Source organism: Hyperolius riggenbachi, chromosome 1 (genome assembly GCF_040937935.1).
Source record: "Hyperolius riggenbachi isolate aHypRig1 chromosome 1, aHypRig1.pri, whole genome shotgun sequence".
Lineage (NCBI taxonomy): Eukaryota > Metazoa > Chordata > Amphibia > Anura > Hyperoliidae > Hyperolius > Hyperolius riggenbachi.
The window spans coordinates 408020907-408036802 of NC_090646.1; the positions used below are offsets into that span (position 1 = coordinate 408020907).

The 15896-nt window shown below is 41.4% G+C and overlaps 1 protein-coding gene across 2 annotated transcripts in view; it reads left to right on the top strand.

Moving 5' to 3' along the window:
* Positions 1 to 2358: 2358 nt before the first annotated feature.
* The window catches only part of GLIS3 (GLIS family zinc finger 3), a 619418-nt gene continuing 605880 nt past the window's right edge, over positions 2359 to 15896 (top strand). For both annotated transcript variants that reach the window (XM_068271394.1, XM_068271395.1), the window contains exon 1: positions 2359 to 2787. The gene's annotated coding sequence lies outside the window, so the exon portion shown is untranslated. The remainder of the gene's footprint in view (positions 2788 to 15896) is intronic.

Consider the following 15896-nt stretch of genomic DNA (forward strand, 5'->3'; position numbering starts at 1 on the left):
CTTTACATGCACAATAAGGGCAGGGCCGGCCCGCTCATGAGGCGGGGTGAAACTTTTGCCTCAGGCGGCAAATTTCCAGGGGCGGCACCCGCCCGTCCGTGGGTGCGGGGAGCCGGCCCGCCGAGCTGGAGGGGTAGCTGGGAGGACGGGGGTATTGGGCCTAGCGGCGGGGAGGGGGGTCGGACCCCCCTTCCCTCGCCTGGGTCCCCCGTCCTCCGCTCCCCTCCAGCCTAAATAGAAGCAGCCGTATGTGTAAGAGGCACGGGCGGGGAGACACTCACCTCCTCCTCGCTCCAGCGTGCGCTCCACTGACATCACTTCCTGCAGGACGCTCGGCGGCCCCCCAGAGCGGCCCCCCCGCGGCGGTGACAATTTTTTAAACATTTGCCTCAGGCGGCAAAAAGTCTAGGGCCGGCCCTGAATAAGGGCCTAAGCCCACTGCTGTGTTTATAAAAACGCATTTGTTTTTCATGCGGTTTTGAAATGCGTTTTAACGTTCACATTAGACAAAGCATTCCAGAGCGTTATGCTGTATCACCTCTGGAAGCTTTTAATTGTACTATGCAAGCATATCCCCGTCGGGTGTATTAAGAATTAGCGCTGCTTATACGTGTCGAACCACAACTTCACGTCACAAGTTCCGCTAGAAGAAAAGGGCCCTTAGGGCTCGTTTCCATGCAGCGCAGAGCCCGGTGGCTCTGCGTTATGCGTGTCTTTCCTGGTGGTGAATCGCTGTGCATAAGTTGAAACGGCAGACAGTGCAGTCTATGCACTGCCTGCTGTCCCTGCGATCATATTTCCATAAGCGCTCATGAAAACGCTCTATATGGAAACAAGCCCTTAGGGCCTGAGACCACTACCGCAGTTGTGTCTGCTTCTATCCGCTTATCATCATCTGTAACATTGATGTGTATCTGAAAAGCGGACAGAACTACTGCGTCAGTGGGCTCAGGCCCATTCCACAGACTATTTCTTATTTGTGTTCATCCATGTCATCCAAATTTGGGTGACAGCAGCTGACTGTCAGCCTTAGGGAATTGAGGATGGGAAATCTTGCACTGCTGAAGCTGGAGGACCGGTAGGAAAGCAATATGTGACCACACACTAGCACCTCCTCAGCACTCAGTGGTAAGAGAACTGGAGGGAAAAAAGCAAAGCAGGAGGAGCGCTCTGTAGTGTGATAACTTTTAATAAAGGTAAAAATGTGCACTATTACATGCACTTACTAGATGAAAGTTAAAAGCAGGCATCTGGTTTGGCATAAAGCCCAGAAGAATATATCCCATCCAAGGGGCAACCGAAGGACTGCAGTGGCCAGCAGGGCCGGGCCGAGGCATAGGCTGGAGAGGCTCCAGCCTCAGGGTGCAGTGTAGGAGGGGACGCACAATTCATTCAGCTGTCATTCCTAATTGTGTATGAAGCAGAAAGAAATAAGAAAAGGGGATACATAGCAGTGACTGCAAGCCAGATAACTAGAGATTAAGGTGTTGGGGAGGTTGTGGGCCCTGTGGCCCTCTTAGTCTAACAGCAATCAGTGAGTGACAGCTGGGGTGGAGGGGCGCACTTTGGTGTCTCAGCCTCGGGTGCAGGAGGACCTTGTCCCGGCTCTGGTGGCCAGCAGCAGTGGGGGTCCAGGTGGAATGGTGACCCGCGTTGTTTAGCTTTAGGGAATTACATGCATCGTGCAATAAAAAGAAGCAGAGTCAGCTCCCCCCCCCCCCCCCCCACTGTGGAAAACTGCACAATGCTTCAAGTGCACTGCGATTGTGCATTGGGAAGCATTACGTGCGTTTTCACATTACAGAAAAAGCTTGCGATATTTGCTAAGTAGACCACAGCCTTTAGAATTGCATGCAGTGTTCGATATTAGGTCTGGAATCGACTACAAATCGCAATTCGATAGCACAAAATCTATAGTTATCCAATTTTTAACAAACATTTCTAAGTATACAGCTGCTGAGTCATGTGACATAATAATAATAATAATAATAATAATAATAATATCCTCAACACATTTCATAATAATAATAATAATAATAATAATAATAATAATAATAATATTACATCTCACAGTATTATTATTATTATTATTATTATTATTAGCAGTAACAATAACAATATGCATAATAATACAGTGGCTGTGCTTATTAATAGCGTTCACTAGGGGTTAAGCTGATACAATAGTGATATGAGCCACAGACTGCATAACATTACATTGCACATGATTAGCTCCACCTGGTGGCTATTAAGACTCAGAGCGTGCACGTTTAAAAGGATGCAGGGGATGCGTTCTTTCCTAATTAGCGGTGCTGCTCTATCCCTAATGTCATTGGTTTCACTGGCCAGGGCACTGCAGCAGCGCAGCTCCCAGCTGAGAGTGGAGGCAGTAGGATGTAGGACACCTCCTGTCATAACGTAGGAGCTGTAATACACAAGACAACCAGGCAGAGTAACAGAGAGCGGTGTCCCAGTCTGAGCAGACAATGCACTGTGGAAGTTTGATGCCCTCACCAAGTGAATGGACAGGCTGACAGGAGCAGGGGGGGCGCCCTGGAGCTCTCGATCAGCTGCTCATACAATCTAATACAGTATCTATCTCCAAGTTTCTCCTGGGGGCTGCCCTGGCTCGTGAGGGCAGTGACACGTGCGGCTGCTAAGGGACTGCACTCAGCACTTTACTTGTAAACTTTTCTCTCCACTTGCAGTGGACATTGCCATCATTCATGCATGGTGTGCATAATATGCTAAAAGTGGAAGATGCACATTGAGTCTCCTGCCTGTTACCTGGTAAGTAAATGCTGCTATAGTAACCGAGTGTAACGGACTGAAATTCATCTCCAAGTGATTGAAAAGAATTTCTGTGCAATATACATTGCTTTCCTGCTGTAACTGATAACAACCTGATACATAGTCTAGAAAAATGCAACTCTTTGTAGTAAGCATTGCTTTATATTCCAGCCAGGATATGATGTACATCTTGTTTATGTAGAATAAGCTAGTCCTGTGACAGTATGCTACAAGGCAGTACTTGTCAGCACTGTTACAGAAGGCACCCTGTTATTAAACATGGTATTTTCCATGTACCCCCCCCTATAGTGGGTTATATTATCTCATGTACTACATACACACATGCGCACATACACATGTATATAGGAGTACTCCATAATTGCGATAATTTGAAAAAAAACCTTAATGCTTTTAATTAACCAAACATATTCAGGTATGCTTAGGTATGATTTTTTTTTAATAATGTAAACAATTTCTATAACTAGTAATAATTGACTTTTACAAGTTCAACTACCCCTTCGATTCAGAAGTACCCCCCTGGGGGTGCAATTACAGTATGCAGACAACCTAAACATAGTTTATAACTTTTAACTGAGATATATATATATATATATATATATATATATATATATATATATATATATATATATATATATATATATATATATATATATATATATATATTCTATCTATCTATACAGATTAGAATAAGAAAACTGTACACATGCACTGCTAAATAAACATTTGACGTTAAAGAAAAATTTCTTTCTGTACATCATGCAGCCCACAAATTAGGTGAAATGACATTTTTTTCACACTCTGTCTTTGGATTAATGTAGCAAGGTGATGCAGAACTCGTCAAGTACCTGCAGTGTTCTGGCATATTCACTGACCCAGCTCTGTCTGCATAAGCAGTTCTAGCTTTCACTGACATGGTTAATGATTTAAATAAACATTTTATACTGGTGTTTCTTTTCCACTGCAGGTTATTCTTCAGAGACAGGTTGAATTTCTAAAAATGAAAGTGGTGTATCCAACGTCATGTTGTGTTTTAAACACCACAATCTTGCTTTGTATGTAACACATGAGCCGGACTGTCTAACTATGACTATTGGCAACTATTTAAACCAGGACAGCAAAACTGTGATATGTCAAACAAATATAAGGATATAGGGAATTTCGTAATAGAGACTCCATTATACTTTTGAAAGTAATATATGAGTGACGAATTGAATCTGAATAATTCCCTTAGGTTATGGCTACACATGCAGCTGTTGCCTAGAGATATAACTTATTGACAGTTGCCTCAACTGATATAAATATATTGTAAATATATATATTGTATTGAAACATTTTCAACTATTAATATATAATTATAACTCCATCAAGTCCAAGAACATGGGGCACATAGACAGAGAAAGTAATTTATTCCTCCATGTGTTTGCTTGTTGGTTATTTACCAATATTTATAAAGTTATTAGGCAGTATCATTACTAAACTATATGTGTATTAAGGTTTTCTATAGCTTATTTCCTTACAGAACTTGGGCCAACATATACAATGATGTTAAAAAGCTGGCATTATTATATTTCATTTATATAGCGCCTTTATCTTACAGAGCTCTGTACATAGTTCAAAAACATTACTTAACAGTATTTACAGTATTTACAGTACAGTATGACAGTTCACTAATACAATTAAAATTCTTAACAAATTTATTCTTTGCTTAAAAAAGTACTTTTCTCTCTGTTTATCAGGAAAGTAAATAGATCTATACTCTCCATTGGCGTCTAAATGTATGTGTCATGGGAATTGTTTTATTTATTTTACATTGTTTTATTAATTTCAAAATGTAAAAAGTTTAAACTGGAACATTTTAATTTTGGAAAAAAGATGTATATAGGGCCTCTTTATATATTGAATTTTTGATTCATGTAAGCTTGAATGGGCAAGGCCCTCCCTTCTACTGTTTCCTGACATCTCTGGGTTTCCCCATTCCCATCTATCTATATGTAGATATAGTGTACATGATGTTTATAGGTCTACATGTTTTAATACAAGGTATAATATACAACTGTGAATTATCTGTATTTGGTCTTGTTTGTTCCTGTTAAATATACAGTGCCATAGATAATGGTGGTACGTTATATATCAGTAATGATACAGCTGTTTCCAAATTAATAAGACAAAATTACATGCAGGATAGGTCATCTTATTGTCAATTGAAGAAAGGGTTCTTTACAGTAAGAGAGGTAAATACTAACTCATTACAGTAGCTGTGTTGTCAAAATAAATGAAATGTAAAATAGGTCTGAAATACATTGAGCAATATTAGCTGTTGCAATATGCAAGAGTAGTGTAGCAGTTCTTAGATCCAAGGAGCTCTTAATTATCTTACTCCCCCCCCCCCCCCCCCCCACCAACTACTGACCATATTTACCTCAGGTATTATATGTTTCTTCCTGGATTAAAGCTGCAGTAAGAGACTGAGCTTGATAGATGTGTCTTTTCACAATTTAACTATGAAACTTTTTTAGAATTATTTTTCGTAGGTTGCAGTGCTACATGCCTGTATGCCGCTAAAATAATTCTCATGACTGGGACAGAAATAACAACACGATGATAAGACAGACATTCAGTTTCTTTTTAAGCGGCTAGGACAGGACAGGTGTCAAACAGCAAACTTTTTTTGGCATGCGTAAAGCTCTAATAGGATCCAATCTGTCAGGGAGAAGTTTGGGAGATTGAGTTTTGTATGTGCACCATGGTTTAATTACTGCAGAAACCAATTCACAAGATGTATTTTTTTGTCAGCAAGCCATGAAAACCTTACCAAGTTGTTATTGGTGCCAGATGGCTTGTTTTGCAGGAGACTCTGTGCTGTACTCGCTCTGCAGTCCCAGAAATTTCATGGGCTTTTTGAACTGTTTCCAGGGTGGTTTGGAAAGCATGAATCCTACTCTCAGAGGGATTGCAGGCTAAAGTAATTGTGGTCAGTTTACGTCTCAGTTACTCACTTAACTGACAGTCTCCTCAGAGTTGTAGAAATAGCTGCGTTATTGTCTGGACACTTCGTACTGGCTGTATAACACCCATTTCAGTTGCCATTTATCTTGTCATTTATTGAACTGGACTTGCCAAGCTCTCAAGAACCAATTTCATTCTAGCGTTTTATGTGAGGATTGAGCTTGTTTCAGGGTAGTTTTCTCAAGGGAATGATTTACTAGTGAAGCAATGTGTAATGCTAGGCATGTGGCAGGCACACACATCTCTCCCATGGATTGGGGAGTGGTGATCATTTACTGCCTTGTACCACTCAATTTTAGTTTCTGTGGAAATTGAATCGAAAGTTGATGGTACCATCCTCACTCCTGGCATAGTACCAGTTTATGCTATACACAAAGCTATGTAGACGTCAGTCTTTGCACGCAATAAAATGAATACCTTTACCTATTGAGTTTAACTGTCATCTTAATTGAAATATCAATCAACCGAGGCCCTAATCTGTATTTCATTTTTGTTTGGAAAATGGAATGTCTGATTAATTCAAAACATTGCATATTGTATGGCAAGTTTACATTTTCCTGCACATGACATGTTGCCCAGATTATTTCATCTAAACATGGCTCGATGTCTGTAATTATTTCATTTTGCACACATACCTCTTGTAGTGTTGTCAGTCCTTTTGTTGCCTTGATAAAGGAGTCTTGTTGGCCCCAAAACATCGGCTTCTTACAATACTATGATTGGATGGTGTAATGGTTAAGGGCTCTGCCTCTGACCCAGAGGACCTGGGTTTGAATTTTGTTTCTTCCTGTTCAGTAAGCCAGCACCTATTCAGTAGGAGACCTTGGGCAAGTCTCCCTAATACTGCTACTGCCTATAGAGCGTGTCCTAGTGGCTGCAGCTCTGGCACTTTGAGTCCGCCAGGAGAAAAGCGCGATATAAATGTTCTGTGTCTTTCTGTGTCTTACTACTTTACCACCATCTGCATCTGGCCTGCTGGCTTTTGTGGTTTTTAATGCTATTGATGCCTGTAAACTCCAATCAGATTCAGGGATTTTGTTTTCTGTGAGTTGGAATAGCTCTTATTTGCCTGTGACTAGGCCTGAACTAATGAGAATAATAGCCTGACATGTAAGAAAATGTCATTTCTTGTTGACAAAAGCCTATTATCAATCAAAATCATATAACAAATGAAAAAAATGCCTACAATCTCTTGTCCTTAAGCTATAAATCTTGCTAGTGTAGCCCAGGAATGATTCTCTCCTTTAAATTACCTTCATGACCTACTTACTTCATACATCTGTAAATATACCCTATCTTTTTAATTGTTGCAAAGTGATTTGGTCCCACACTTCATTACCATGTATGAGAAGGATTTGGAATACAACTTACACTGAAGTGGAATGTACAGTTGCCTAGTCTCCTGTGCCTGTCGTACATGACCAGCCCTTTTATTACTCACTGTGATGATCAATAGGTCAGCATTTCCCACAGTTTGTGTTACACTTTTGTTGCTTTGTGAGTTCCAGCTCACTCACAGTTATTAACAAACCATCACATAGCTTTCTTAGTCACTATCTGGATACCAGGGTGCGAAGTTATCCTGCTGTTTTCTTCATAACAGTGGAATCTAACCATTCTGCAGCATGGGAATGGTCAGCCTAGACGCTAAAATTACTGATGACTGCCTTGACAGACTCATTTCAGTGTAGACACTGGTTGGAAGGGATTCTGATAAAGGACGTCACATAATTGATCTCAAAAACAGAAAAAGCATAGCTTGTGCCACTTCTCCACTTTATCCAGCAGAATTTTGCATGGCTAGCATACAGTATACTGTTTTTAGGGAATTCATTCCATTAAAATGAAACTTTAAAAACGGTCAGCCTTGCAGTTGAATAGTCTGGTCCTGTGTAATTAAAGGCTGTAGATGTGCTATAAACCAGCAGTTCTGGATGTATCCCAGGCTCAGAGAGGCAAGAAAGGACTGATTAGCAGCATGGACCGGCCCACCGTCCTGCAGTGATGCCTTTAGGTCTTGCTTTTCACACAAGTGGTGTCAAAAACCTGCAGTTACCTCATGTTTTAAAGTGTACCTGTAGTGAAAAAAGTACTCCAAAGCAGGGGCATAGCAATAGCCATAGCAGCTGCTATGGGTTCCAGGAGCATAGGGGGCCCAGGTGGCACTTAATGTATTCACCATAAACTTTCTTGTGTTTCACCACCCTATGACTTTGTCTCAGTGGCCATGAACTATGTGCAGTGTTAATTGCATGAGAATGTAAATTGACTATTTAACTCATATCCATAGGGTGGGTGCGGTTGGCATTGCTTAAAGCGGAATATAACCCTGCATTTCAACTTTGCTCTAAAACATTATCTACAGTATATTATATGCAACCAGCATTTTTTTTAATAGACCAGCATTGGAAGGGTTACACAGGGCTTTAAAGTTCCTGGAGATTTCTGCAGACGCATCCGAAGCTCAGATAGTTACATTTTCTTTACATAAATGTATCTAAGTGTTGAATGTTACACACTTTGACTGTCCTCCAGCTCAGTCAGAGAGAGTGAGTCACATTCAACACTTAGATACATTTATGTAAACAAAATGTAACTAACTGAGCTTCGGATGCGTCTGCAGAAATCTCCAGGAACTTTAAAGCCCTGTGTAACCCTTCCAATGCTGGTCTAGTAAAAAAAAAAATGCTGGTTGCATATAATATACTGTAAATAATGTTTTAGAGCAAAGTTGAAATGCAGGGTTATATTCCGCTTTAAGAGTGCTGAGGGCCCCATGAAAGTTTTGCTTTGGGGCCCCATGATCTCTGGCTATGCCACTGCCCAAATGGGTACTTAACCTCACGAGCTTCAGAGGATCCCAACGCTGGAACGGTAATTCTTCAGAGTCTTCCCGCTACTAATTTCTCTCCTTTCCTATTTTCCCTCCTTTTTACCTCACAAGTTCGCTTTAAGTATGCAATTCTGTACTACACTTTTAATAAACAAGGGCTGCACACAGTGATGTTGATTCTTCCACTATCCAGATTTTTCCTTGTGTTTTTCTGTTGGATACCGATGTTTCATTACACTCTGTAAAAAATCATGTGCTTTTTCCAGACTACATTGCTATTTATTTATTTATTTTATTTAAAACACAGAAATTGCAGAAACACCACGTTCCCAGATTAAAAAATATTCTGTGTTTAAACCCCCACAACTTGTGGTTGTGAAGACATTCTATACAGTATACAGCTACAAGATTCTGCTACAAAGTTGCTAGTGGGAGCATTGACCGAAGAGATATGTCATGTGACAAACCAATAATTCTGGGTATTTTTTAGCCATACGATGTTTGTGTGGTTTCCAGCAAGTTTCCTAAAAATAAATAAATCTGTAGACTTAAAGAGAACCCGAGGTGTGTTTAAAGAATGTTATCTGCATACTGGATCTGCCTATACAGCTTAGCCTCTGTTGCTATCCCAAACCCCCCTAAGGGCCCCCTGCACTCTGCAATCCCAGATAAATCACAGCCATGCTGTGAGGCTGTGTTTACATCTGTAGTGTCAGTCTCAGCTGCTCCCCCGCCTCCTGCATAGCTCCGGTCCCTGCCCCCGTCCCTTCCCTCCAATCAGCAGGGAGGGAAGGGATGCAGGCGGGGACTAGAGTTCTGCAGGAGGCGGGGAGAGCAGCAGACTGACACTATAGAGATAAACACAGCCAGCTCTGACAAGCTGTTTGTCACCAGCATGGCTGTGATTTAGGAGGGATTGCAGAGTGCAGGGGGACCTTAGGGGGGTTTGGGATAGCAACAGAGGCTGGGCTGTATAGGCAGATCCAGCCTCTGTATGCAGATAATATTCTTCAAATCCACCTCGGGTTCTCTTTAAAGTGAACCTGAATTCTTGTCCTTCTGGACAGAAGGAAAACAGAGAGAAATGCACCCTGTATGTATTTACAGAGCTTAGCCTGTCTAATTCCTCCTCATCTGTGCCTAAGCACAAGTTGTAATTTGATCTCTCATCTGTGTCATCTGGCTACCTCGGCAGAGCAGCTAATTTGTAAACAGAGGATTTTAACCCAATGTCTGCTTCCATGAAAGCAGGAAGTAGACACACTGCAGATTTATTGCAGGATTTGGAGAAATTGTAACAAAACATGTTTTTCTTTAAAGGTTTTTATGCTGTTGCTTATCTTTAGTACGCAGAAAAAGTTATGAGTTCAGGTCCAATTTAAGCTTAATGGTAATATTTAATGGCATACATCTATAAAATGGCTTGTATAGATGAGAAATATGTTAGATTTTTTTTTTGTACTGAAGTGGAATAAACCCTTTAATCAGAACGACTCTGATTTAGTACTAATCTTTATATTTGTCCAGTCATAAATAAGTTACTAAATGATGTCATTACATTGTAAGACAGATGTGAGTATTCACTTGTTGATCAACCTTTCCAATGTACCTTTGTAATATGCATTTTAAAAGCAAACATCAAAAGAATTTGCAGTTTATTTAATACGGCTTAGACTTATGATTTTGAAAGCTAACAGACTGAAACAGTAGCAGAAGTATGCATGACTAATCGCTGCAAAAAGATATTACTGGAAAGTATTAAGAGAAAAACAATATAAAATGCCAAGCAAACAAAAGCCTTTACAATGTTTAACTAACATTAGCTGGCAATTTATTTGTTTGCAAGATGCTGAAAAAGGGCAAGCCGTATCTGTACATAGACTTTGCTGAATACATTCATAAACTATTACTGTATAAGAAAAAGAATTACTATTGATTATCCACTGATGTTTGATATAAATATTTTGCAAGTTGTGCTTTACATTTACTCTGTTCATCTTTCTGCTTCTTTAGTAAGGAATGCACACAGAGGACAAATGTACCTGTAAAAAGCTGTCCAGTCACAAATTTTATTTTTCCTGTCCAGTTTTGTCACCTTCTGTATGTTAAAAACAGCAACTTGAATCTCAGGTTTGCTGGGGTTTTGGATAATTAGTTTCTTTTTCTTTTGGATGGTGAAGGCAACATTTTCCTACAACCCACAAAAGTAAAAAACAAAAAAATGAGCATTAAACTCGTCTCATGCAGTGGCATAGCTGTGGAGCTGTGGGCCCCGATGCAAGTTTTACAATGGGGCTCCCCAAGCACTCTATACATAACAATTGTTACTGCGCACAAAAACCTGCCAATGGCAACCATAGTGTCAGAGGTGCAAGAAGGGGATGGGGAACAGCTTGTTAATAAATACCACTATTCAAAGTATCTATAGAAGTGATTATTATGAGCACAGGACCAATAGAGAGCTAATACTGCAGCTGAAGGAGGGCCCTTCGGGGGCCCCTCTGGCCCAAGGGCCCCTGATGCGGTCACTACCTCTGCACCCCCATTGCTATGTCCCTGGTCTCATGGGTTGTATCACGTTTAGGCTGCTTTCACAGTTGGACATTACAGGCTGACGTTAGAGCAGCCTGTAACGCAGCCCAACGCACAGTAATGAAAAATCAATGGACTGTTCACAGTGCCCACATTGTGTTACATTGTAACGCTGCACGTTAAGTGAAAGTACTGCATTCAGTACTTTATACACGTTAGTAGCCACGTTAGACTGTGTGCACATGCTCAGTAATGGGTTTTGTGTGCCGGAGAGGAGGAGCGGAGAGTCCGCTTTTGTACTTAGCCACATGGCTAATTAATATTCACTGCACTGCAGTGTTTTCTTCCTGGAGCGGCCGCTGATTGGCTGGCGGGACCACGTGATGCGGAGTGTTCCGATCACGTTGTCTCCGCAGCGCATAGGACTAAAACGGCACACCAAGAGCTGCTTAACGCAACTCTAGGTAGCGTCCTCCTCCAACACCAACAGGCATTGCGTTAGGGGCACGTTATGCAACCTATAACGTCCCCTAAAATGCAACGTCCTGGTGGGAAAGAGGCCTTACAAATATCATCTTATTTAGGTTACAGTACTCGGCAAGCAAAACAGTAAAAAAAAAGAAAAAAAGAAAGATGAGACGAGAAGTATTAAAGTATTATTTTGATTATTTTGATTTTTTTGCTTGCAAACTGATTTGAAGGCCTGGATTCAATAAATGTGTCTTCTTAGTTTTCTTGTAGGAGATGCTGCCCCATCTTATCCACAAAACACCTTTTCAGCACCTTACTCAAAGGTAGTAAAAAGAACAGTAAGCAACGCAAATAATGAGTTCAGGTGGGACAAGTTAGTTTGAGCACTTTTTTGCTTCCTGAACTGAAACGGAATTTATTGATAGTGGATTGATAGTAGGGACATCTCCCATGAGAAAATGCGGGGGACAAGTTTGAATTGTGTCCCAGTTTCATACCTGTTGTTATTCTGATATTGCCCAGGCCACTGCTCTGCAGCTTCATGTCTTCGGTGTGAAAGAGGCTGTGCATAGCTCTCTGCTTGTATTGGAATTAAAGCGATAACATCCAACCGTGTACACAGAGCCAGCATCCATACAGATTTGAAGAATGAATGTGTCATTGCAGGTCAGGAAACCTAGCCAAGGTGTAGAGGTGAAAAGGGATGCAATAGTTTTTACTTTATGCTTTGTGTAGAATTATAAACCAGGGAGACAAAATTAAGAGGAAAATTCTCAGTATCCTCAAAGTACACCTGAAGAGAGGGGAATATGGAGGATTTTCTGCATGCTTGTTTCAGGTGTGTGCTTTAGACACTACTGATGCATGAAAGATCAGGAGGATGCCAGGAAATTGGTATTGTTTAAAAGGAAATAAATATGGCAGCCTCCATATCCCTCTTACTTCTGGTGTTCTTTAAACAGCAAGTGTCCTAGGTCGTAGCAGATTCAGACTAAATTTGGAAAATGATATATAGTGGTGATTAGTTGGAGAATGACTTATAGTGCAAGCACCTTTTTATTTTGCTGAACTGGTAAGAATGCCAGTTTCGGTTTCAGCACACTTTGCAGGCTTGTGGATGCTGGAATATTAGTCTTGCACCGCCACCATAACAGGATGCTTTGGGATTGATTTTATGTTGTAACATTTATGTTTGTTATTTTCTTTCAACGTTAATGCGTGCAGAGTCTTACTGTTCAATGGATGTACGGTAATTTGTTACGTATATAACCCATAAATAATGGATGAGTAAGCAGATGACTTGTGAGTAAGCTCAAAAGTTGCACCCATCATCTGGATGTTTGCAAATTTGTTTATCATTTTGCTGATTATTTTTGTGTTTTTACTTTACAGTGAATATTTTGTTGACACAGGATAGAAACTTACATCCATGAGTTTCTGTGACTTCAAAGGAACCCAAGGTGGGAGACCTATGGAAGCTGCCATATTTATTTCCTTTTAAACAATACTAATTGCCTGGCTGTCCTGCTGATCTTTCTGGTCAAGAAGGTCTAAATCATATACCTGAAACAAGCATGCAGCTAATCTTGTCAGATTTGTCATAAACATCCTGCAAAGGATCAGCAGGACAGCCAGGCAATGTGCACTGTTTAAAGAGAAACTCCGACCAAGAATTTAACTTTATCCCAATCAGTAGCTGATACCCCCTTTTACATGAGAAATATAATGATTTTCACAAACAGACCATCAGGGGGCACTGTATGACTGATTTTGTGCTGAAACCCCTCCCACAAGAGGCTCTGGTACCGTACGGTACTCTGGGCAAACTGCCACAATGTAACAATGTTCACAGACAGGAAATGGCTGTTTACAACTGTCTGCAAGGCCAGAACAGCTAGAAACAGGTACATAACCTGCCCACAGTAAAAATGTCACCATGTAATACATGTCAGAATGTGAATCTGGGAGAGGAAAGATTTTACAATGAGCAAACACTGCCTAAATCATTTATACATAATTATGGTAAAATGAAGCACTTTTTTTATTACATTATTTTCACTGGAGTTCCTCTTTAAAAAGAAATAAACATGTCAGCCTCCTTATCCCTCTCACCTCGGGTTTTCTTTTACAATGTGTCCTTTGGGGTCATTTCAAACGGAGTACATTTCGCTGCTATTATATTGCAGTGCAACGTGACCAAAAAGTTGCACCGTGCGGTAGCATACAGTGGGGCATACAGTGCAATGAAAGTATGCCTCACTCCCACTGTAAATGCATGCATTGCTCAGTTCACATACAGCATGCTGTGTGTTACTGCGACGGAACCCCAAACACTGAACTCAGTGTGAAAGTATTGTGATGATATTGTCCTTGCAGTGCAATGGACTTGGTGTGAAAGGGCTCTTAATGTTAACTTTAATCCCAAATGTATCCAACAGTAAAATGCACCAGCATGCAGGAGAGGATGTAAACGAACACCAGGCCATACATAAAAGGAAGGCTTTGTATGCTTTTTGTGGATAAGTAATTGGGCCATCAGGTAAATGCATGGAAATGTTTGAAGTTTAAGTTGAATGTAAATGAAGGTTGATGTACAGCATAGATGTTTTTCTCTGATGCTGGAGTTCAGGTTTAAGGCAGCTTACTCCTGAGATAAGGGACACTGACTGCTTTGAAAGCAGTGATAAAGCTATTACCCTTCTGAATGGGCATTTTCTAAACAATACAACAAATGTTTATGTCCTCTCTTTCCAATAATGAAGGGTTTCATAATTTGTCTGCTTTCATAATCAGTCACAAAAGGAGAAAAAAAGTGACAGCTGTCATATCGCCGTATAACCTGTATGTCAGGAAGGTAGAATTTACTGTCTACCTTGGTCACTGAAGGCACTCCTAAAATATTATCTGAGTTTCCTGCTTTGTTATATCACCTTGCTTCAATACAGTGTAGCTTGTGAAGAGTCTACAGACAAGACAAGACAAGACAAATAACATTTATATCGCGCTTTTCTCCTTGCGGACTCAAAGCGCCAGAGCTGCAGCCACTAGGGCGCGCTCTATTGGCAGTAGCAGTGTAAGGGAGACTTGCCCAAGGTCTCCTACTGAATTAGTGCTGGCTTACTGAACAGGCAGAGCCGAGATTCGAACCCTGGTCTCCTGTGTCAGAGGCAGAGCCCTTAACCGTTACACCATCAGCCAACTGCCAACTACAGTATAATAGTAAACCTTCATACAGAGGCGTAGCTAGGGTTTTCAGCGCCCGGGGACAAAGACTATTAATGCGCCCCCTAAGGTGAAGGGTCGTGACCAAATGTGGGCGTGGTTATGGGTACTCCACATTTGGTCACGCCCCTTCAAATGTACATGGAGGTTAGCAGGCTCACGCTCACCCACCCTCCCTCAGTATGTACCTTCCAGCATTTTCCAAGACAAATTCAGCAATCATGAGCCCCCCACCCCCATCAAGACAAATTCCGCAATCATGAGCAAACATGAGGCCCCCAACAAGACAAATTTAGCAATCCTGAGGCCCCCAACAAGACAAATTCAGCAATCATATGGCCCCTAACAAGACAAATTCAGCAATCATGAGGCCCCTAACAAGACAAATTCAGCGATCTTGAGGCCCCCAACAAATCATGAGGCCCCCAACAAGACAAATTCAGTAACCATGAGGCCCCCAACAAGACAAATTCAGCAGTCATGAGGCACATAAATAGACAGCATTTCACATAAATAGGCAGAATGTCCCCTTAATATGGTAGACACCTCTCACCTGGCAGCAGTTCCCCAAAATACACTCAATCTGACAGCAATGCTTGCCCAAAAATAGGTAGCCCCAGGTCTATAGGTGTCCCCAGAATAGGTGGCCAGCAGTATAGATGTCCCCAGAACAGGTAGCCAGGGGTAGAGATGTCCACAGAACAGGTAGCCAGGGGTATATGTGCCCAGTATATGTAGGCAGGGGTATGTGTCCCCAGTATATGTAGCCAGAGGTATATGTGCCCAGTATATGTAGCCAGGGGTATAAATGCCCAGTATATGTAGCCAGGGGTATATGTACCCAGTATATGTAGTTAGGGGTATATGTGCCCAGTATATGTAGGCAGGGGTATATGTGCCCAGAGTAGGTAGCCAGGGGTATATGTGCCCAGAGTAGGTAGCCAGGGGTATATGCCCAGTATATGTAGGCAGGGGTATATGTGCCCAGAGTAGGTAGCCAGGGGTATATGTGCCCAGAGTAGGT